The 24,480-nt window shown below is 34.9% G+C and overlaps 1 long non-coding RNA gene across 1 annotated transcript; it reads left to right on the top strand.

The window, feature by feature from the left end:
• The first annotated feature begins 636 nt into the window (after positions 1-636).
• Positions 637-7,172, top strand: LOC141393249 (uncharacterized). The gene is made up of 3 exons (XR_012410039.1): positions 637-1,250; positions 1,304-1,581; positions 7,036-7,172. It is a non-coding gene; the product is annotated as an uncharacterized lncRNA (long non-coding RNA).
• The last annotated feature ends 17,308 nt before the right edge of the window (positions 7,173-24,480 follow it).

Below are 24,480 nucleotides of genomic sequence, written 5' to 3'. Positions count from 1 at the left end.
TCGACACATAAGAAGCATGACATTCTTGCTTAAGTCATATCTGGTAAATGACTAAAGACCTAGTTCGACCTAATTCAAATCTGATTCTGAAATCTTTTTATTTGGTCGAACTTGGTCTTTAGTCTTTTATCAGATATGACTTCAGCAAGAATGCCATGCTTCTTATGTGTCGAGGCCTTAATACTCGTAGCAGCATCTTCGTTCACCGTGCAAAATGTTGAGCAATCAGCGAGCACTGTAGCCCTCTGAGCATTGTCAAGCGGGGAATGCCAAAGCTATATGTTTATTATGTATTTGTGTTTTATTCGTGTGGACAGTGTTGGTTGGAACTGTCAGTGGAATAATAAAGCCCAATTCTTCTGATAACTGCCCTTTACACGTATTAAAATTTACGCTTGAAACTTTCAAACGTATTTTTTTAATTAGTCCCTGTTTATTAAAATCATTAGACGTTCGACGTCTTAGAAATGCAACTAAACCTGGTTCTTATTATGATATCTTACTATGCAGAACCGCAGTCAGCAAAATATATATGCAGAAAAAGGCACGTGTTTTGTTATTCTTTTTTCCATTTGTTTACGTTTTGTTTATTTACAACGCATTTTCACAAGTCGGACGCCAATACGCCAACCGGCATTTGCCGCTATACGTCATAGAATTAATAATGTTTTTGTTTTGACTATTATTTTTTCGTGATAGTTGTCTGCATTCTTTCGTTCTAATAGTTGTTGTTATTGTTACTGTAAACAACACTATTAACGTCAACGCTATAATTTGCGGAGATTGTAAAAAATGCAAAACCCATAAAAAATAAGCACAAATGTTGTGGTGAAAAAAGTCATCTGAGATTGATGATCACCTTTTTGAAAATTGCAATCCATACGAACGTCCGTCTTTAGCGAACATGTGTTCGAGCAGTCACAGATTCATCACACGTTCCCTTTGGTTCTGTCTGTCTATCTTTTTGCTGTTAGTCGTTTTATTGTTTTATTTTCCATTAAACCTCATGCCGAGCAAAATGTGAAACGCGTGGCCATGCATATTTCACATTAATGGAGAAGAGGCAGACAGTTAGCGCTCGCTCTTTACAGCACCACCTACCACCCACCAACACTATTCACCGGAATAAACAAAAATAAATATTGTCCATTAAAAAATGTTTGCTCGCATGGCTAAATTTTCACACACATTATTTTGATATGCAAATATCGTCTTAAGTCATCGGTCTCCCGCCCTCCAGCTGAAATAAAGTAAACAAAATTATTTTTGTTGTCATTAAATTCACATCGAAATTAAATTCTAGGTTCGGATCGATTAAAAACAAATTCTATTAACAATTTACAATAAAAAGCAGGCACGTAGACAGCTGAGAACGGAAGAGTTACCAATCGATCACAATGTTCCATTAGCATTTTCTTGGCCACATAGAGACAATTAAAGACAACTAAATGAACAACATTACCCGTGGTCGATCTTAATGTCTACAACGCCATTACTTTCCCTTGTTGCCGTCGTGGGAGACTATTTCAGCCACAATCACATTGTGTGATGGGAAGTGTTTGGGCCACGTTGGCTCGCATGGTAATGTAAATAATTTTATTTCTAAATCGACGCGTGTGGTGAATAAATTGCCGTATTCGCACGTCACACGTCCAAAGTGATTTGGTATAGCAATTCAAATCGTAGAACAAATACAGAATAAAAAAATATGACAATCATTTTAGATTCAAATTAACCCTTAATTTCATTTCAAATTTACACCATATTCCAAAAAAACTTCCTTGTAACTTCGCATTGACTTTTTCCGGGCTTGTATAAGAAACCATTTGGACTTCTGTGGAAAAAAGGTTTTGGTCTTCTACAAAAGGACGGTTTGATCCTACAAGAATACCGTGTACTTACTTACTTAGCTGGCCCATTACAGAACATTTGTTCCATAGAACGAACTAAGAAAAGATCTCCAATTCTCTCTGTTTTTCGCTTCGCTTTCTGGAATACGGCGCCTTGTCATCTCTTCATCAACTTGTTTGCGCCATCTATTCTATGGCCTGCCAATTCTGCGTGCACCGCCATGTGGCATGTATTCATACTCCTTTTTAGCGGGTTCATCATCGCTCATTCTTATGATATGGCCTAGCCAACGGAATCGTTGCATCTCGATACGTTTAACTATATTGATGTCGTTGTATAGCAGATACAGCTCGTGGTTCATGCGACGTCGATATTCACCGTCAACGCAAATCGGCCCATAGATCTTTCGAAGAATTTCCCTCTCAAACACACCAAGCACTGCCTTATCTGCTTGTGCAAGTACCCATGCTTCGGAGCCATACATTAGCACGGGTAGTATCAGCGTTTTGTATAGTGTTATTTTTGTTTGACGAGATGTGGCTTTGTTTTTAAATTGCTTAATTAAACCAAAGTAGCATCTGATGGCCAATACAATTCTTCTTCTTATTTCACAACTGACGTTGTTTGTTGTGTTTATGGCAGTGCCGAGGTAGACGAAGTCTTTAACTACCTCAAAATTATAGGTACCAACTTCCACAGTTGGTCCGAGCTACATGGACGCTTTGCGCGTCGAGACCATCAATTTGCTCTTTTCGCCGTTTACCGCCAGACCCACTTTCGCAGATTCTGCTTCGACATTCCTAAAGGTATCGGTTACTTCCTTTACGTCATCAGCATAAGCAAGTAACATGTGTCTATTGGTGTAAATTGTGTAATTTCTTTTGACATCTCGCATCTCGTATTACCTTTTCCAGCAAAATGTTGAATAGGTCACACGAAAGGCTGTCTCCTTGTCTGAAACCTTTTTTGGTACTGATCTGTTCGGAGAGGTTCTTTCCAATTTTAACTGAGGACCTAGTATCAGTTAAAGTCATCTTACAAAGCCGGGTGAGCTTTGCGGGGACACCGAATTCAGACATTGCATGGAATACCTTTGATCGGAGGGGACTGTCGAATGCTGCTTTATAATCAAAAAAAAAAAAGTGATATTTGTCGATCTGCATCTCTTGGGTCTTCTCCAGGATTTGCCGCAGGGTAAATATTTGGTCAATGGTGGACTTGCCTGGTCTAAAGCCGCATTAGTATGGTCCAATTATTTCGTTGACCATGGGCTTTAGTCGTTCGCACAATATCCCTGACACTATCTTGTAGGCGATAGGAAGAAGACTTATGCCCCTATAATTGAAGCCTAAAGTCTAGTCTCCTTTCTTATGGACGCGACACAGGATGCTCAGGTTCCAATCGTCGAGTATGCGTTCTTCCTGCCAGATGGAGCTAACTAGCTGATGCATACACCTTATCAGCGTGTCGCCTCCGGTTTTAAACAGCTCGGCTGGTAGGCCATCAGATCCTGCTGCCTTATTATTCTTCAGCCGATTTATTGCTGTCTTTACCTCATCTGGCTGGGTGGTATACATTCAATACCATCTTCTGGGATTGGGACTGTGGTATCTTCGTCGTCTTCGCTGCTATTGGATACCAACAGATTCGAAAAATGCTCTTTCCATATCCTTAGCACACTATCTATATCAGTTACCAGATTATCTTGCTGGTCTCTACAGGAGAATGTGCCAGTTCCAAAGCCATCAGTTTGATGTTTCACTCTTTGGTAGAATTTTCGGACTTCATTCTAGCTCCTGTACATCTCGATGTTTTCACACTCCCGCTTTTCCATTTCTCTATTTTTCTTGCGGAAAAGACGTTTCTCTTCTTTCCTTTTCTCCCGATATTTCTCTTGCGCTACGCGTTGCTACTGATTGTAAAGTAGCCCTGTGTGCAGCATTTTTCTCTTCGGTAGCAGCACGACACTCCTAGTCATACCATGGATTCCTTGATGGAGGTCTCTGGCATCCATGTACTGATTTTGCGGCTGTTTGCCTAGAGTGGGCAATGTTTTGCCATTGTCCTGATATGTTATCGGGACGAGGAGTGCTTTGATTAAGCAGTTGGGCTAGTTGAGTGGAATATGCTGTGGCTACCGATGTCCAACTTCCGTGTTGTGTCTGTTCGCACTTTATTTGCTACGTTTAATTTGGTACGTACCTTTGCTGCAACAAGGTAGTGGTCCTAGTATATGTTTCCACCTCGGAACGATCGTACATCCAACACGCTTGATGCACGTCTTCCATCTATCACAACGTGATCAATTTGATTTTTTGTTCTTTGATCTGGCGACACCCACGTGCCCTTATGTATATCGAGATGCTTAAACCTGGTACTGCTAACTCCCATGTTTCTTGCAGCTGCAAAGTATATCAGCCTCATTCCATTGTCAGATGTTTCACTGTGGAGACTGAATTTCCCGACTGTTGGGCCAAAGATATTCTCCTTTCCAATTTTGGCATTAAAATCGTCTAGTATAATTTTAATGTCATGGGCAGGGCAACGGTCATAAGTTTCTTCTAAGCGTTCGGAAAATATATCTTTGGTCTGTTCGTCCTTGTCTTCAGTGGGAGCATCAGCGCAAATAAAGCTGATGTTGAAAAATGTTCCTATTAATCGAATTGCAGCGAGTCTTTCTTTCACCGGGGTGAAGCTGGAGACTAGATGTTTTAACATCCGACCAACTACAAATCCGCAACCAAACTCATGCTTTGTGTCATGGCAGCTATAATACAGTGTGTCACCTTAAGATGTTGTTGTGACGCCTTTCCCAGATTCGCAGATCATGGTCCTTAAAACGTTTGCGGGGGTCGTCAACTTTTGAGGGATTTGTTTTTCTTTTCTTTCTTTTTTTCATAGTAGGCTGTTTTTCTAGGGGAGGGTTACTAACCCGACGCCCAAACCCAAGTAAACGCGCGGCATATGTTAGCTCACTACCTTGAACGGGTGCTAAAGGCAGTTCCCCAGGTGACACTACGGGGAGGTCAGTGTCCACTTGAGATGAAAGAGGGACCAAGATAAATCCTGGGCTTTGCCATGTTAAAGCCGGTATCTTCCATCCCCTACGTCAGCCAATATCGTGTAGTCTTATATAAAAACCATTTAATCTTCAATAAGAACACATTTTGGTCTTTTATGAGAAGAACGTTTGGTCTTCTATATGAAAAATAACTTTTTGGTATTTTATAAGAAGTCCTTGTGGTCTTCTATATGAAGACCTTGTGGTCGCCTATAAGAGTCCTTGTGGTCTTCTAAAGGACAATCTCATGGTCTTCCATAATAAGACATTGTGTTTTTTTTTAAGAAAGCCACGTGGTTTCCTTTAAGAATACCTTGAGGTCTTCTATGAGAAGACTATTTGGTCTTCTTCGAGAAGCACTAAGGTGTCCTATAAAAGACTTTTTGGTATCCGATATAAGATATTTTTTGTTGCAACCGTATTTCATATGTTTGTTCGTTTTTCTATGAAAAAAATATTGTTAAAAACTCCACGCTAGTTTGATCTGAGGGTCTATGAAAAAATATTGTTAAAAAATCCACGCTAGTTTGGTCTGAGGGTCTATGAAAAAATATTGTTAAAAAATCCACGCTAATTTGGTCTGAGGGTCTATGAAAAAATATTGTTAAAAAATCCACGCTAGTTTGGTCTGAGGGTCTATGAAAAAATATTCTTAAAAAATCCACGCTTGCTTGGTCTTGGGTTCTATGAAAAAGTATGCTTTCGAATGTGATCCATAGAATTTTGGGGCGGTTTGTGGTCGGTTCATGTGGTGAACAGAGTGGTCGTAGATTAAATGGCGGATATTTGCATATTTCTCCCGTTGAAAATGCTCGTAAGAGCAGTCACTAGGGGACTCGGACTTCTGGTTCCTGCGTACACACATAGAATTAATTATCCAACGTTTCATACTTGGGCGAAGGGTAGTCTGTAGTCTAGTAGTCAAACAGCGTGAAGTGCTTGGCAGTGTCAAAGGCTTTTGGTAAGTCAAGCGCCACCATAACTGTTATATCACAAGGGTTGCTTTAGGTGAGTCCCCGAATAATATGTGTGGAGGTGGGATGCTGCGTAGTTTTCGCGCTATGCTACTTACTAACGGTAACTGGATAGCTATTTCCGACGCTGCTGAGGACAGAGCCTCAAACAAAAGCGAAATCAAACTGTACTATTCATCTTTGCTGGCCTCCTTGGCTTGCTTCAGTAGTTACCTTGCGCACCTCTTCGGATCAATCAATGTAACGTCGCTAAACGTGACTGAGGTTCTATTTTAATACTTTCTAGATTTCGAGCGTGACTTTAACGTTGCCCACAATTCACTTATTCTGGTTCTAATGTTACAACTCTTCAGATTACACTGTGCAACAAAATGGAGGTGAAAGTCTGGGGCACGGAAAATTCCTCTTGGGGAAGAAAGGCCTTGGTGAGTATATTAAGAACCTCGAAGGAAAGATCCGCCGTGAGTCGAACTTCCGCGTTATGACGGGATGAAGTTTTTGCTAGAGACCCTGTAAGCCATCAGGAATTAGCGTTACATCTTTGTTCACTGTTGATTTAGATTATTTCTGAGATGACATGTCTGCAGTCAAATCGAATGAGGATTATTTTCGTAGAACACTTCGACCTTCTAACTCGCTTCCTTCAATGTTCTTTTCGTCCTTTATTTTAAGAGCCGCTATAAAAGTACCACAAGATGACGTTTTCGAGCTTCGAAATGTTCTGCAAAAATGTCGCTCAGAAAATGTTAGGTAAGGATCTCATTGACAACTAATCGATTTTGTCGCGTTTTGTCTCTGCCTCAAAATTTGTGTTCTCAGTGTTATTTAACCACTCACCAACCAACCTGATAACTTCCAGTGTCAGCTCCAAGACTCTGGGGTCACTGGAAGCTCATCATACTCATTTGCTAATCTTGTCGCCATAGAAAATCTAATAATCACCTAAGTTGATGTTCGAAGAGAAGGCTTGTTTTTTTCCGATATGAGAAAACCATTTGGACCTTTTGAACTCCTTTAAGAAGGAATTTTTCGGCGTTTCTTAGATTAACTTCTAGAAGAAAGTTATAGGCGTAATAGAATAAACATTTTCGATATTATTAAATTCTTAAAAAAGTGATTGAAATCTGTTTTGTTTTGCTTTGTTTTCAGATTCAGAATGTGGATAAGTGTGTTCGTTTCGATTTCATTTAAACAGATAAAAATGTTTATAATTTGTTTATGGCTCGGTGAACTGGTTAATACCGGTATTGGTATGTTTGCACGTTCCAAACAAATGTCAACACAACAATAAACAATAAAATTTGTTTGCAAAATAACAAAACAAAAAATCAATTAAATGTTTATGAATGGAGCACCCTGCAATTATTCATTAAGTTTAATTTCATTGGAATCGAATACATTATCTGCTATGCAATGCAGAAAACAGTTATATTTTTTACACATCATACATACATACAAATGAAGTCAAATGAAATGGTTTAAAGTTTAAACTGTATATCAATAAGCGTTTGTGAAAGTGAGTTTCCACCAACCCTTGTGTTTTTTTTTTTTTTTTTTTTTTTTTGAAAAACGATTCATTTATTGCAGCTTTAAGGACAAGAAACGGATAAATAATACATATGTATGTATGTACGTCATGATTTGTTTTGGTTCAATAGCTTGTTAAATGTCAACTCGATCCTCCGTAGCTGCCAAGATCTAAACTTTTTTACATTCTATGTGACATCTATCATAGCAACGATTTTTGCTCAATTCCGGCGTAATATCTACGTATACATACATACATATTTATGTATAAAGCATACATCAACGATCTATGTATCTGAATTATAGTGGAGCTTTCTTTTATGCTTAATTATGTATTCTATAAAGCTAGACAAAAACTACAATTTTTATTAGCAACAATTTGCCTAATTGATATAAACATGTTTCTGTATTAATTTATTTAAATTGAAATAATTTTGCAAAGAATCTCAAAGGTATGTATGTATGTACCGTATACACACTGCGATGTCAGCGTTGCCTGACAAGTTTTCTCAGAACACACCCCCTTTTTGTTCAATAAATATTAAGACGCAATAAATGCGTCTCTGATTTAAACGATTGTTTTTCTGACATTTTTATTCGACAATATGCCAGACGACGGCCGTTTGAATCATAAGAAATAATGCTACTTGTAGAAACTGATTTGAATTGGACAATTTTCCATACATGCGGTTTGGGGTATACTCGTACACAGTATGTAAAACTCATATTCAAACACCCACACCAAAAATTAATAAAATCTTTGAAATGCTAAGACAAAAATTGTAGCCAAAGCAATAGTTTAGAACTCTCAATTACATAAAAAAACATTGGAACGCTCCCTTTTAGGCAATTTTGGCCTTGTGGGACTGCAAAATTTGGTGATTTATCAATATTTTCACGAAAAATGTTCACGAGGCCAAAACTACGTGAAGGAACGATCCACGTTCCAACTTGCCAAAAATTGTGAATTTTCTACATTTTCGAATTTTTGACCATGAAAACCAGTTTCTTTCTATGTAATATGTTCACAGAAATTATAGCCCGAGACAATAGCTACAACTTTACTTTTGAAAATCAGTGAAAATATCATATAGTTTAACAACTATGAGCCCAAGCAAACTTTCAAAGAAAAAATACAGGTAAAAATGGTCAGTGGGCATGTTTTCTCAGTACAATCTGAACAATCCGTAATGCGAAGCGCACCTTAAGATGTTCAAATTCCCCCACTCTAGTGTATATATGTGGATCTTTATACCCTCAGCATTTATGCTAACGAGGGTACATATATACACTTTCGTACGGGCAAAATGTGCCTCATGGAAATAATGGCTGAAGCGCACGATAACTCTCGAACGGATCAACCGATTCGGTTCAAAATTTGGCTTTCGTAATATTTTGTCCAAACTTAGTTTAAGTTAGCAGATGGGTTATATCGGTCCACTGCTTCCGGTATCTCCCCCACAAAAGTTTGAAAATGTTCGGAAAATTTGTGGGCACGATAACTCTTGAAGGGAGTAACCGATTTGGTCCATACTTTGCATATCCTGAAATGTGTACCAGACTTAGATAAGATTTCAATCGGTCCACTTCTCCGGGTACCTCCCACACAAATGTTCGGAAAAGTTCAGTTTAGAACCTGCTCTCGAATCGCTTTGATTTTTGTTGTAACAACTTGTATTCACCGCACCCCATACGATGGCACAAGTTTCATCTGGGGCAAGTCCATACTTCCTGAGCAATTAGCATGAAAAGTGCAAAAAAAAAACATATGACACCGTGTTTAGTGGTTGGAGCGCAAGATAACTCTTGAACGTATCTGCAGACTCGGTTCAAAATTTGGCCTTCGTAATATTTTGTCCAAACTTAGTATAAGTTCGAAGATAAGCCATATCGGTCCGCAACTTCAGGTACCTCCCCCGCAAAAGTTCAAAAATGTTCGGAAAAATTGTGCGCACGGTAACTCTTGAAGGGATTGACCGATTTCGTCCATACTTTTCACATCCTAATACATCTGCCATACGTGTATTAGGTTTGAATATGGACTACATACACAATTTTGGATAAATTCATTTTAAGGCCTGGGGCTGCACTGTGGATTCGCCCAACGACAAAAATAAAAAAATTCATTTAAAAATGCAAATCGCTTCAAAACATTCCAAATTTTTCGAAACTCAAATTATTCTTTCCATTTTTCGCGGTTCTTAAGGAGAAAAAGCCGCACAAGCATGACCAATTTTGAAGAAAAAATTGTATTTAAAAATGAGAAAAAATGGTTATATTTTAAGCGAATTTATGAAACCAAGGACTATTTTAATGCCTTAACTTAAGCTGAATCATTTAGTAATTTGCCTTAGCTTCATTTCTCTAGTTATGAAAATTCCTCTAAATTGCAAGGGTTGCCATATATTTTGGTTATAATATCTGTCAAAATGAAAATATTTAATATAAATGTATGAATTTCGTTAAAGTTTAAGTTACTTTCCACAATTTCGCACATATGTATGGCCACTAGTACCAAATTAAAGCCTAGCGCCTGTAGATTTCAAAACAGTATATACTTTTTTCGGAAATTTGCGTTTTTGGCAGTTATGACCAAAAGTTTAACACCCTTTTTTAGTTGCTGAAATTATATTTTTTGGAATATTTTTAAGTAATTTTATTATCTTTTCTTAAATTTAGTTTCAATATATATTTTTTGTACTATTAGCGATTTCTATGGTCATGGTAACATAGAGCTGTAATTAAAACTCGCGAAAAAAAGATTTGGGGGTATTCACTTTAACAAATAACTTATTTTATTTTTGGGACACCAGCGCTAAAAGGTGGAGATTTTTCCCCGCGTTGAGAACCAAAAATACATTATTACAAGTAATTCTGCAGACAAATGTGGTTAAATCTTATAAAGTACCAAGAAAAGGATGGTAACCCTATATGGAGGCTGTGGTCAAAAGTGGACCGATATGCCATTTCTTTATAAGATGGTGTTCTGAAGTCTGAGATCATTATAAGAACATAGTCGCATAGAATATTTAGTTGACATCTGCCCAAATAAATCGATATAAAAATCATAGGGGAGTATACCAAATCATGGACCAATACTGACAATTTTTCGTGGGGATGCTTACATTGCAATATTAACTCCTGGTATCGGATTACAGCAAATTCGCTTGAAAATATGTTAATAACATTAAAATACTTTAATTCAGAATGACTCATTACATGGGAACCACGCGAAATTTTGGACTGAGGACCCCAATATTTTACGTACAGTGTTTTTAGGCCACTATGACCCATTGATAACAATTTCAGTTCGATATACATAGCATTTAGAAGTATTTTTATCACACCTTCCCATGTAAGTGCCACCACTGTGCGGCTAGATTCTTGTTCTGTGAAAATTTGAAATGAAAAATATTTTCTTTATAAAATGTTTCATTTGGCATATTTTCCTTTATATACTCTATAGAAAACAGCTCTCTATGAGAAAACAGTCAAAAGGGTGTCCAAACTTAATTTCAGTTCGAAGATTGGCATCAACTCCCTGTACTTCCCTCCAATATTCAAAAAATGTCACTAAAATGGTATGCACGATATCCCTTGAACGAAGCAACCAAATTTATACAAACGTTTGACCTCCTAATATTTTGTCCAAGTTTAGTTTAACTTCTAAAATGGCCGATATCGTTTTTCTCTTTATATTACCTCTCTCACAAAAGTTCAAGTTCAAGTTTAAATTTACGTAGGCTGAGGGTATATCTCTGTAGGCAAAGCCGACTGATACTTTTTTACTTGTTTCTTTTTAAACGTGTGACGTTTTATAAATTATTTCTTTGGAATTTTTTATGTACCTATGTGTCTGTTGTTGCTTTTGTGTTTGGTATTTCTATGCCTTTCAATAAACCACCACCATTTATAAATGTGTGTATATGACAGAGATAGCCAGTGAGCGCTTACTGAGAGCAAGTGAACATACATTTCAATGTGTTTTACATTGAAATTTAGGCTCCCTTGCTCTCAGTAACAAATATTTTTTTACCCCCAAACATATATTTGTTTGCATATGCTATGTTTGGGACTGATTGCAAACAAATATATGATTACTGCAAAATATGTTTGGGACATATCGACACCTCCAAATAATAGTATGCTAAGTCTGAAAAGTGAGTTTTGCAGGAGAAGCTCTCAAAGTTTGCAGTTTTCTTTGACGTTCACTACTATTCTGAGTAAACATTTGTTTATAACTTCTGTTCGGACGTAAAGGACGTAAAATGTAAAAATGTAAAGAACTTGAAAACATGTTAAGTCGACTTAGCATACTATTGTTTGGAGGCGTTGATATGTTTGAGAGGTCTTTTTTTCCTCCGTGCATAAATACGTCAAAAAAATTAAAAAAAAAAAATTAAAAAAATAGGTTAGGCCATGTTTATATCATAGCCTTTTGCACAGGGTTAACCATCTTTATGAGGATTTGTTTGATGCATATGTAATGGAATTAACATTTAAAACCCAGTGGGTTTGTTAAATCCGGTATAAATATTAGCTCACAAACTTAGCTCACGTTTCACGCCTCCTTTTAGATCCGTCAAAATCCCCTTTTAAAAAGGAAAATCATCGAACTAAATTTTATGTGAAACATTCTGTTACAGACCCTACAGAACTTTGTCTTATGCCAGACTATGAAAATTTTCATTGAAAACGTTTTGCCATTTTCTTCCAAATTTTCATTGACATCCACACACATATTTGAAAATTTTGATATTTTCATTGCTTTGAATTGGTTTGAGAGTTACGAATATAAACACAAAGAATAATTTCAGATTACAGAACCTTGTGTACAGAGTTTCACCCCCTTCAGACCTCTTACCTACAAACTCGTTTTCACGTTAATGAAAATTTTCATAGTCTGACATAAGACTTTATGACCCGGGGAGACTACAATTTTCTATCGAAATTTTTCTATTTTTATGAAAAGAGTTTGGACGTTTTTAGGACATTTTACATAAAGCTTTCAATACATTGGCAAGTTCTTCGAAAATTTATCTAAAAACAAAAACAAATAACAAACTTGTTTACTAATTGCAACAACAACAGCAATCAATGTGCATATACTTCCGTTTACATTAAAAATTAATAAAAATAAATAAATGATTTAAACGAAAAACAGAAGTGTCACATGTTGCTGATGGTTGTCTTACAAGTTATCTGAAAGAAAGAAAAAACAAGAACAACTACAACGTAGCACATTACAACAAAACAATGAAAAACAACGAACAGCAGCATACGCAATTTTAATGTCAATTCAATTAAGAAGAAAAACAACCACTGTCGTGTCGTCATTGTGACCAGCCGCCAGCGGATACGCAATAAGTAGTTTTCCGTGGGGTAGTCGTCTCGGCTGATGTCGACCCGGTTCGTCACATGTAAATCGTCACGTAGGCCCATAAAGAATTGTTGTTACTTTTTCTCGCACAATGTAATATTTTGGGACATTGGCGCGCTATTCTGACCGGCGAACAACAATGTAACGCTCGCACGCACTTATTCTCCTAGAGATACATATGCGAAGAGAGTGAAAAAGATTAATTGTATTGTTCTCAAAAAATAAAAATATTCAAATTCAAATTTTGGGGAGTTTCTTTACAATGCATTTCACCGAGTGAATCATTCTTCCACCCCATATTTGGAGTGGAGAATAAAAGCGCAACATGATAATTTATGTGAGAAACTATGTTATATGGTTTCTCGCACAGTGGTTAATAGTAATCTATAAAACGTGAATTTTTAAAGAATATTTTTCCACCACCTTTACAACACAAAGCGTGGATTTTTAAAGATTATTTTTTCAACGACCTTCACAACACAAAACGTGGATTTTTAAAGAATATTTTTCCACCACCTTTACAACACAAAGCGTGGATTTTTAAAGAATATTTTTTCAACGACCTTCACAACACAAAGCGTGGATTTTTAAAGAATATTTTTCCACCACCTTTACAACACAAAGCGTGGATTTTTAAAGAATATTTTTCAACGAACTTCACAACACAAAACGTGGATTTTTAAAGAATATTTTTCAACGAACTTCACAACACAAAACGGGAATTTTTTAAAGAATATTTTTTCAACGACCTTCACAACACAAAGCGTGGATTTTTTAAAGAATATTTTTCCACGACCTTCAAAAAGCGTGGATTTTTAAAGAATATTTTTCCAACGACCTTCACAACACAAAACGTGGATTTTTTAAAGAATATTTTTTCAACGACCTTCACAACACAAAACGTGGATTTTTTAAAGAATATTTTTTCAACGACCTTCACAACACAAAGCGTGGATTTTTAAAGAATATTTTTCCACGACCTTCACAAAGCGTGGATTTTTAAAGAATATTTTTTCAACGACCTTCACAACACAAAGCGTGGATTTTTAAAGAATATTTTTCCACCACCTTTACAACACATAGCGTGGATTTTTAAAGAATATTTTTTCAACGACCTTCACAACACAAAGCGTGGATTTTTAAAGAATATTTTTCCACCACCTTTACAACACATAGCGTGGATTTTTAAAGAATATTTTTCAACGAACTTCACAACACAAAACGTGGATTTTTAAAGAATATTTTTCAACGAACTTCACAACACAAAACGGGAATTTTTTAAAGAATATTTTTTCAACGACCTTCACAACACAAAACGTGGATTTTTTAAAGAATATTTTTTCAACGACCTTCACAACACAAAACGTGGATTTTTAAAGAATATTTTTCCACGACCTTCACAGCACAAAGCGTGGATTTTTAAAGAATATTTTTCCACGACCTTTACAACACAAAGCGTGGATTTTTAAAGAATATTTTTCCACGACCTTCACAGCACAAAGCGTGGATTTTTAAAGAATATTTTTCCACCACCTTTACAACACAAAGCGTGGATTTTTAAAGAATATTTTTCAACGACCTTTACAACACAAAGCGTGGATTTTTAAAGAATATTTTTCAACGACCTTTACAACACAAAGCGTGGATTTTTAAAGAATATTTTTCAACGACCTTTACAACACAAAGCGTGGATTTTTAAAGAATATTTTTCAACGACCTTCACAGCACAAAGCGTGGATTTTTAAAGAATATTTTTCCACGACCTTTACAACACAAAGCGTGGATTTTTAAAGAATATTTTTCCAACGACCTTTACAACACAAAGCGTGGATTTTTAAAGAATATTTTTCAACGACCTTTACAACACAAAGCGTGGATTTTTAAAGAATATTTTTCAACGACCTTTACAACACAAAGCGTGGATTTTTAAAGAATATTTTTCAACGACCTTTACAACACAAAGCGTGGATTTTTAAAGAATATTTTTCAACGACCTTTACAACACAAAGCGTGGATTTTTAAAGAATATTTTTCAACGACCTTTACAACACAAAGCGTGGATTTTTAAAGAATATTTTTCAACGACCTTTACAACACAAAGCGTGGATTTTTAAAGAATATTTTTCAACGACCTTTACAACACAAAGCGTGGATTTTTAAAGAATATTTTTCAACGACCTTTACAACACAAAGCGTGGATTTTTAAAGAATATTTTTCAACGACCTTTACAACACAAAGCGTGGATTTTTAAAGAATATTTTTCAACGACCTTTACAACACAAAGCGTGGATTTTTAAAGAATATTTTTCAACGACCTTTACAACACAAAGCGTGGATTTTTAAAGAATATTTTTCAACGACCTTTACAACACAAAGCGTGGATTTTTAAAGAATATTTTTCAACGACCTTTACAACACAAAGCGTGGATTTTTAAAGAATATTTTTCAACGACCTTTACAACACAAAGCGTGGATTTTTAAAGAATATTTTTCAACGACCTTTACAACACAAAGCGTGGATTTTTAAAGAATATTTTTCAACGACCTTTACAACACAAAGCGTGGATTTTTAAAGAATATTTTTCAACGACCTTTACAACACAAAGCGTGGATTTTTAAAGAATATTTTTCAACGACCTTTACAACACAAAGCGTGGATTTTTAAAGAATATTTTTCAACGACCTTTACAACACAAAGCGTGGATTTTTAAAGAATATTTTTCAACGACCTTTACAACACAAAGCGTGGATTTTTAAAGAATATTTTTCAACGACCTTTACAACACAAAGCGTGGATTTTTAAAGAATATTTTTCAACGACCTTTACAACACAAAGCGTGGATTTTTAAAGAATATTTTTCAACGACCTTTACAACACAAAGCGTGGATTTTTAAAGAATATTTTTCAACGACCTTTACAACACAAAGCGTGGATTTTTAAAGAATATTTTTCAACGACCTTTACAACACAAAGCGTGGATTTTTAAAGAATATTTTTCAACGACCTTTACAACACAAAGCGTGGATTTTTAAAGAATATTTTTCAACGACCTTTACAACACAAAGCGTGGATTTTTAAAGAATATTTTTCAACGACCTTTACAACACAAAGCGTGGATTTTTAAAGAATATTTTTCAACGACCTTTACAACACAAAGCGTGGATTTTTAAAGAATATTTTTCAACGACCTTTACAACACAAAGCGTGGATTTTTAAAGAATATTTTTCAACGACCTTTACAACACAAAGCGTGGATTTTTAAAGAATATTTTTCAACGACCTTTACAACACAAAGCGTGGATTTTTAAAGAATATTTTTCAACGACCTTTACAACACAAAGCGTGGATTTTTAAAGAATATTTTTCAACGACCTTTACAACACAAAGCGTGGATTTTTAAAGAATATTTTTCAACGACCTTTACAACACAAAGCGTGGATTTTTAAAGAATATTTTTCAACGACCTTTACAACACAAAGCGTGGATTTTTAAAGAATATTTTTCAACGACCTTTACAACACAAAGCGTGGATTTTTAAAGAATATTTTTCAACGACCTTTACAACACAAAGCGTGGATTTTTAAAGAATATTTTTCAACGACCTTTACAACACAAAGCGTGGATTTTTAAAGAATATTTTTCAACGACCTTTACAACACAAAGCGTGGATTTTTAAAGAATATTTTTCAACGACCTTTACAACACAAAGCGTGGATTTTTAAAGAATATTTTTCAACGACCTTTACAACACAAAGCGTGGATTTTTAAAGAATATTTTTCAACGACCTTTACAACACAAAGCGTGGATTTTTAAAGAATATTTTTCAACGACCTTTACAACACAAAGCGTGGATTTTTAAAGAATATTTTTCAACGACCTTTACAACACAAAGCGTGGATTTTTAAAGAATATTTTTCAACGACCTTTACAACACAAAGCGTGGATTTTTAAAGAATATTTTTCAACGACCTTTACAACACAAAGCGTGGATTTTTAAAGAATATTTTTCAACGACCTTTACAACACAAAGCGTGGATTTTTAAAGAATATTTTTCAACGACCTTTACAACACAAAGCGTGGATTTTTAAAGAATATTTTTCAACGACCTTTACAACACAAAGCGTGGATTTTTAAAGAATATTTTTCAACGACCTTTACAACACAAAGCGTGGATTTTTAAAGAATATTTTTCAACGACCTTTACAACACAAAGCGTGGATTTTTAAAGAATATTTTTCAACGACCTTTACAACACAAAGCGTGGATTTTTAAAGAATATTTTTCAACGACCTTTACAACACAAAGCGTGGATTTTTAAAGAATATTTTTCAACGACCTTTACAACACAAAGCGTGGATTTTTAAAGAATATTTTTCAACGACCTTTACAACACAAAGCGTGGATTTTTAAAGAATATTTTTCAACGACCTTTACAACACAAAGCGTGGATTTTTAAAGAATATTTTTCAACGACCTTTACAACACAAAGCGTGGATTTTTAAAGAATATTTTTCAACGACCTTTACAACACAAAGCGTGGATTTTTAAAGAATATTTTTCAACGACCTTTACAACACAAAGCGTGGATTTTTAAAGAATATTTTTCAACGACCTTTACAACACAAAGCGTGGATTTTTAAAGAATATTTTTCAACGACCTTTACAACACAAAGCGTGGATTTTTAAAGAATATTTTTCAACGACCTTTACAACACAAAGCGTGGATTTTTAAAGAATATTTTTCAACGACCTTTACAACACAAAGCGTGGATTTTTAAAGAATATTTTTCAACGACCTTTACAACACAAAGCGTGGATTTTTAAAGAATATTTTTCAACGACCTTTACAACACAAAGCGTGGATTTTTAAAGAATATTTTTCAACGACCTTTACAACACAAAGCGTGGATTTTTAAAGAATATTTTTCAACGACCTTTACAACACAAAGCGTGGATTTTTAAAGAATATTTTTCAACGACCTTTACAACACAAAGCGTGGATTTTTAAAGAATATTTTTCAACGACCTTTACAACACAAAGCGTGGATTTTTAAAGAATATTTTTCAACGACCTTTACAACACAAAGCGTGGATTTTTAAAGAATATTTTTCAACGACCTTTACAACACAAAGCGTGGATTTTTAAAGAATATTTTTCAACGACCTTTACAACACAAAGCGTGGATTTTTAAAGAATATTTTTCAACGACCTTTACAACACAAAGCGTGGATTTTTAAAGAATATTTTTCAACGACCTTTACAACACAAAGCGTGGATTTTTAAAGAATATTTTTCAACGACCTTTACAACACAAAGCGTGGATTTTTAAAGAATATTTTTCAACGACCTTTACAACACAAAGCGTGGATTTTTAAAGAATATTTTTCAACGACCTTTACAACACAAAGCGTGGATTTTTAAAGAATATTTTTCAACGACCTTTACAACACAAAGCGTGGATTTTTAAAGAATATTTTTCAACGACCTTTACAACACAAAGCGTGGATTTTTAAAGAATATTTTTCAACGACCTTTACAACACAAAGCGTGGATTTTTAAAGAATATTTTTCAACGACCTTTACAACACAAAGCGTGGATTTTTAAAGAATATTTTTCAACGACCTTTACAACACAAAGCGTGGATTTTTAAAGAATATTTTTCAACGACCTTTACAACACAAAGCGTGGATTTTTAAAGAATATTTTTCAACGACCTTTACAACACAAAGCGTGGATTTTTAAAGAATATTTTTCAACGACCTTCAAAGCGCAAAACTGGATTTTTTAAAGACCAAGGGAGTGTTTGACAACTTTTTCCCTTATTGGAGTCTGAAACCACTGTGCTCCCCTGCATTCTAGCTAAGACGTAAGACAATCCCACAAAAAACCATGCCACTAGGTTAAGATAAGGAAACAATGCTAACGCCGTGGTCTCACTTAAGGGAGGTTGTAGACAATCATAAATCCCATATGAATTGAGAGAAACAACAATAAGACGTAAACAAAAGCATCGCTTGGGAAACCCCTGTCTAGAGTTAGCGTCCTAATTGTGTACTTATCATCCATCCAACCAACCATTGGCTGTGGGATGGAAATGGTGGTTGTTATTGTTTTTGTTGCCTAGGGTTAGCCTTGCTATACCTGCTGCCTGTATTTGATCTATGGAAGGAATTTTATAAATTGCGTCTTACAAAATTCAAACAGTGGTTGTTTTTGTTTTGTTTTGAAAATTTCCTATTTCAAACATTTGTTGATATCGTTTTATGGGTTTTGTAATTTGTTGTTCTCATTTGGTGGAATAGAACGACGATTATGTTTGAATTGGTTTTATGACCAAGGCAAAGAAGAAGATGTTGACGAAGAAAAACAACAAAAGAAATGCATTGCTTATTTTTTGGTTTTATGACGCACAAAATTCCACTCAAGCATTCTGTGAAGCCAACCATAATTCATCATCTGTGAACCTTAAAGCCTGGGGTTATCTGAAATAAGAGCTAAAGATGTTCCAAACATAATCAATTGAATAGGGTGAAGGTTTTTGTTAAAGCTATGACGTACAGTTTCTTTTCTTGAAATAATATAAAATTTTCTTATAGCCTGGTAGATATTTTCTTATAGAAAAAAGAGGTAGTTTTGAGAGGAAATTGTGGAATAATGTTTGAATCTACCTGTGGAAGTATCATAACCATTATTCAGGTACAAACTCTTTTGTTTTCCTTTCTCTACTGTCCACATTTGACAAAGAATGTCGATAGGACTGTGTGCTGTGTCCTTTTGACCACACACAACATGTCTTAAAGCATGTAGCCCAACAAGTGTTGCCTTGAAGTAAACAAAAGAAAATCCTTCGTAACCTACTTTTTCGGATACATTGTTGTCTGTGGCACTTTTAACCAGCAATGCGCAGATACTTATTAAAATTAATGTGAGTACGTGTCAATAGACACGTTACTATTTGGCAAAAAATTAAAATTCTACAAACGTCAACCTGTCTATTGATTATAAAACGTCAACCTGTCTATTGGGATTATAAAGGAATGGTAATGGGATTCGCAGCAAGAGATTTGGTCGCTGAAGAAATATTCTTTAAAAAATCCACGTTTTGTGGTCGATTGGTGGCTAAGAAATATTCTTTAAAAAATCCACGTTTTGTGGTCGATTGGTGGCTAAGAAATATTCTTTAAAAAATCCACGTTTTGTGGTCGATTGGTGGCTAAGAAATATTCTTTAAAAAATCCACGTTTTGTGGTCGATTGGTGGCTAAGAAATATTCTTTAAAAAATCCACGTTTTGTGGTCGATTGGTGGCTAAGAAATATTCTTTAAAAAATCCACGTTTTGTGGTCGATTGGTGGCTAAGAAATATTCTTTAAAAAATCCACGTTTTGTGGTCGATTGGTGGCTAAGAAATATTCTTTAAAAAATCCACGTTTTGTGGTCGATTGGTGGCTAAGAAATATTCTTTAAAAAATCCACGTTTTGTGGTCGATTGGTGGCTAAGAAATATTCTTTAAAAAATCCACGTTTTGTGGTCGATTGGTGGCTAAGAAATATTCTTTAAAAAATCCACGTTTTGTGGTCGATTGGTGGCTAAGAAATATTCTTTAAAAAATCCACGTTTTGTGGTCGATTGGTGGCTAAGAAATATTCTTTAAAAAATCCACGTTTTGTGGTCGATTGGTGGCTAAGAAATATTCTTTAAAAAATCCACGTTTTGTGGTCGATTGGTGGCTAAGAAATATTCTTTAAAAAATCCACGTTTTGTGGTCGATTGGTGGCTAAGAAATATTCTTTAAAAAATCCACGTTTTGTGGTCGATTGGTGGCTAAGAAATATTCTTTAAAAAATCCACGTTTTGTGGTCGATTGGTGGCTAAGAAATATTCTTTAAAAAATCCACGTTTTGTGGTCGATTGGTGGCTAAGAAATATTCTTTAAAAAATCCACGTTTTGTGGTCGATTGGTGGCTAAGAAATATTCTTTAAAAAATCCACGTTTTGTGGTCGATTGGTGGCTAAGAAATATTCTTTAAAAAATCCACGTTTTGTGGTCGATTGGTGGCTAAGAAATATTCTTTAAAAAATCCACGTTTTGTGGTCGATTGGTGGCTAAGAAATATTCTTTAAAAAATCCACGTTTTGTGGTCGATTGGTGGCTAAGAAATATTCTTTAAAAAATCCACGTTTTGTGGTCGATTGGTGGCTAAGAAATATTCTTTAAAAAATCCACGTTTTGTGGTCGATTGGTGGCTAAGAAATATTCTTTAAAAAATCCACGTTTTTTGGTCGATTGGTGGCTAAGAAATATTCTTTAAAAAATCCACGTTTTGTGGTCGATTGGTGGCTAAGAAATATTCTTTAAAAAATCCACGTTTTTTGGTCGATTGGTGGCTAAGAAATATTCTTTAAAAAATCCACGTTTTGTGGTCGATTGGTGGCTAAGAAATATTCTTTAAAAAATCCACGTTTTGTGGTCGATTGGTGGCTAAGAAATATTCTTTAAAAAATCCACGTTTTGTGGTCGATTGGTGGCTAAGAAATATTCTTTAAAAAATCCACGTTTTGTGGTCGATTGGTGGCTAAGAAATATTCTTTAAAAAATCCACGTTTTTTGGTCGATTGGTGGCTAAGAAATATTCTTTAAAAAATCCACGTTTTGTGGTCGATTGGTGGCTAAGAAATATTCTTTAAAAAATCCACGTTTTTTGGTCGATTGGTGGCTAAGAAATATTCTTTAAAAAATCCACGTTTTGTGGTCGATTGGTGGCTAAGAAATATTCTTTAAAAAATCCACGTTTTGTGGTCGATTGGTGGCTAAGAAATATTCTTTAAAAAATCCACGTTTTGTGGTCGATTGGTGGCTAAGAAATATTCTTTAAAAAATCCACGTTTTTTGGTCGATTGGTGGCTAAGAAATATTCTTTAAAAAATCCACGTTTTGTGGTCGATTGGTGGCTAAGAAATATTCTTTAAAAAATCCACGTTTTTTGGTCGATTGGTGGCTAAGAAATATTCTTTAAAAAATCCACGTTTTGTGGTCGATTGGTGGCTAAGAAATATTCTTTAAAAAATCCACGTTTTTTGGTCGATTGGTGGCTAAGAAATATTCTTTAAAAAATCCACGTTTTTTGGTCGATTGGTGGCTAAGAAATATTCTTTAAAAAATCCACGTTTTTTGGTCGATTGGTGGCTAAGAAATATTCTTTAAAAAATCCACGTTTTGTGGTCGATTGGTGGCTAAGAAATATTCTTTAAAAAATCCACGTTTTGTGGTCGATTGGTGGCTAAGAAATATTCTTTAAAAAATCCACGTTTTTTGGTCGATTGGTGGCTAAGAAATATTCTTTAAAAATCCACGTTTTTTGGTCGATTGGTGGCTAAGAAATATTCTTCAAAAAATCCACGTTTTGTGGTCGATTGGTGGCTAAGAAATATTCTTTAAAAAATCCACGTTTTGTGGTCGATTGGTGGCTAAGAAATATTCTTTAAAAAATCCACGTTTTGTGGTCGATTGGTGGCTAAGAAATATTCTTTAAAAAATCCACGTTTTGTGGTCGATTGGTGGCTAAGAAATATTCTTTAAAAAATCCACGTTTTGTGGTCGATTGGTGGCTAAGAAATATTCTTTAAAAAATCCACGTTTTGTGGTCGATTGGTGGCTAAGAAATATTCTTTAAAAATCCACGTTTTTTGGTCGATTGGTGGCTAAGAAATATTCTTCAAAAAATCCACGTTTTGTGGTCGATTGGTGGCTAAGAAATATTCTTTAAAAATCCACGTTTTTTGGTCGATTGGTGGCTAAGAAATATTCTTTAAAAAATCCACGTTTTGTGGTCGATTGGTGGCTAAGAAATATTCTTTAAAAAATCCACGTTTTGTGGTCGATTGGTGGCTAAGAAATATTCTTTAAAAATCCACGTTTTTTGGTCGATTGGTGGCTAAGAAATATTCTTCAAAAAATCCACGTTTTGTGGTCGATTGGTGGCTAAGAAATATTCTTTAAAAAATCCACGTTTTGTGGTCGATTGGTGGCTAAGAAATATTCTTTAAAAAATCCACGTTTTGTGGTCGATTGGTGGCTAAGAAATATTCTTTAAAAAATCCACGTTTTGTGGTCGATTGGTGGCTAAGAAATATTCTTTAAAAAATCCACGTTTTGTGGTCGATTGGTGGCTAAGAAATATTCTTTAAAAAATCCACGTTTTGTGGTCGATTGGTGGCTAAGAAATATTCTTTAAAAAATCCACGTTTTGTGGTCGATTGGTGGCTAAGAAATATTCTTTAAAAAATCCACGTTTTGTGGTCGATTGGTGGCTAAGAAATATTCTTTAAAAAATCCACGTTTTGTGGTCGATTGGTGGCTAAGAAATATTCTTTAAAAAATCCACGTTTTGTGGTCGATTGGTGGCTAAGAAATATTCTTTAAAAAATCCACGTTTTGTAGTCGATTGGTGGCTAAGAAATATTCTTTAAAAAATCCACGTTTTGTGGTCGATTGGTGGCTAAGAAATATTCTTTAAAAAATCCACGTTTTGTGGTCGATTGGTGGCTAAGAAATATTCTTTAAAAAATCCACGTTTTGTGGTCGATTGGTGGCTAAGAAATATTCTTTAAAAAATCCACGTTTTGTGGTCGATTGGTGGCTAAGAAATATTCTTTAAAAAATCCACGTTTTGTGGTCGATTGGTGGCTAAGAAATATTCTTTAAAAAATCCACGTTTTGTGGACTATTGGTCGTTGAAAAATATTCTTTAAAAAATCCACGTTTTGTGGTCGATTGGTGGCTAAGAAATATTCTTTAAAAAATCCACGTTTTGTGGACTATTGGTCGTTGAAAATTTTTCGTTAAAAAACCCACGCTTTGTGGACTATTGGTCGTTGAAATATATATTTTTTTTTTAAATCTACGTTTTGTTGGAAAAAAGAAGAAAAGAGTTCAAACTACAAATATCGTTCCAAATGTTAAATGCAATATTATAACGGAAAACCACATCATACTCCAATTTCAAAATATACCGACCACAAATATATTTTTCTATATAAAAATATAAGTCATGTGTTTTGGATTTGTTTGGCAGATGTGATATAAAATCTCCCCCTAATTCGACAAAATATGATTGCATCAGAGCAGCGGCAGACATGCATGTGGCTTTTCAAGTGGCTCCAAAATGCTTGAGATCATCGCTCGTCTTGTCTCGTCCATGGTAAAGGGGGTGTGAATGAAGAATATCATATTCATTGTTTATCTTAAGAACGGAAATGAAAATGTGATTATCGAAAATGTGTTAAGAAATTTTGAAAAAAATATAAAGATTCCCTCCAAAAGAAATATTCAATTTGACACTTGGTCTTGGTAAGTATTTTTCTAAGTGATCTCTTCATCGTATCGAAAACAATTCAAATGAATTGTTTTGAAAAAACAAAATTGAAATTACGACTCTTTATTTTCGTACTGATTTTGATTGATTTACAAGTGCTTTCATTGGCAAGGAGAAAGAATTAATGAAAGAGGACAGACAGACAGTAGGGCTGGAAGGGGTCTTAAGTATTTAAAGCAAGTATTGACTTGACTATCATTACCACTCCTCATCGTTTTTCATGTTGATTTGACAAATTAAATATATCAGAAGTGTAAATAAATAACATAAAAAATTGTAAACAAACCCTTGGGGATTGTTATCAAA

Source organism: Musca autumnalis, unplaced genomic scaffold (genome assembly GCF_047663935.1).
Source record: "Musca autumnalis isolate F117 unplaced genomic scaffold, ASM4766393v1 scaffold_2, whole genome shotgun sequence".
NCBI classification, from domain to species: Eukaryota; Metazoa; Arthropoda; class Insecta; order Diptera; family Muscidae; genus Musca; species Musca autumnalis.
Note: the sequence above shows the minus strand (reverse complement) of the source record. Positions and strands in the feature narration are given on the sequence as shown.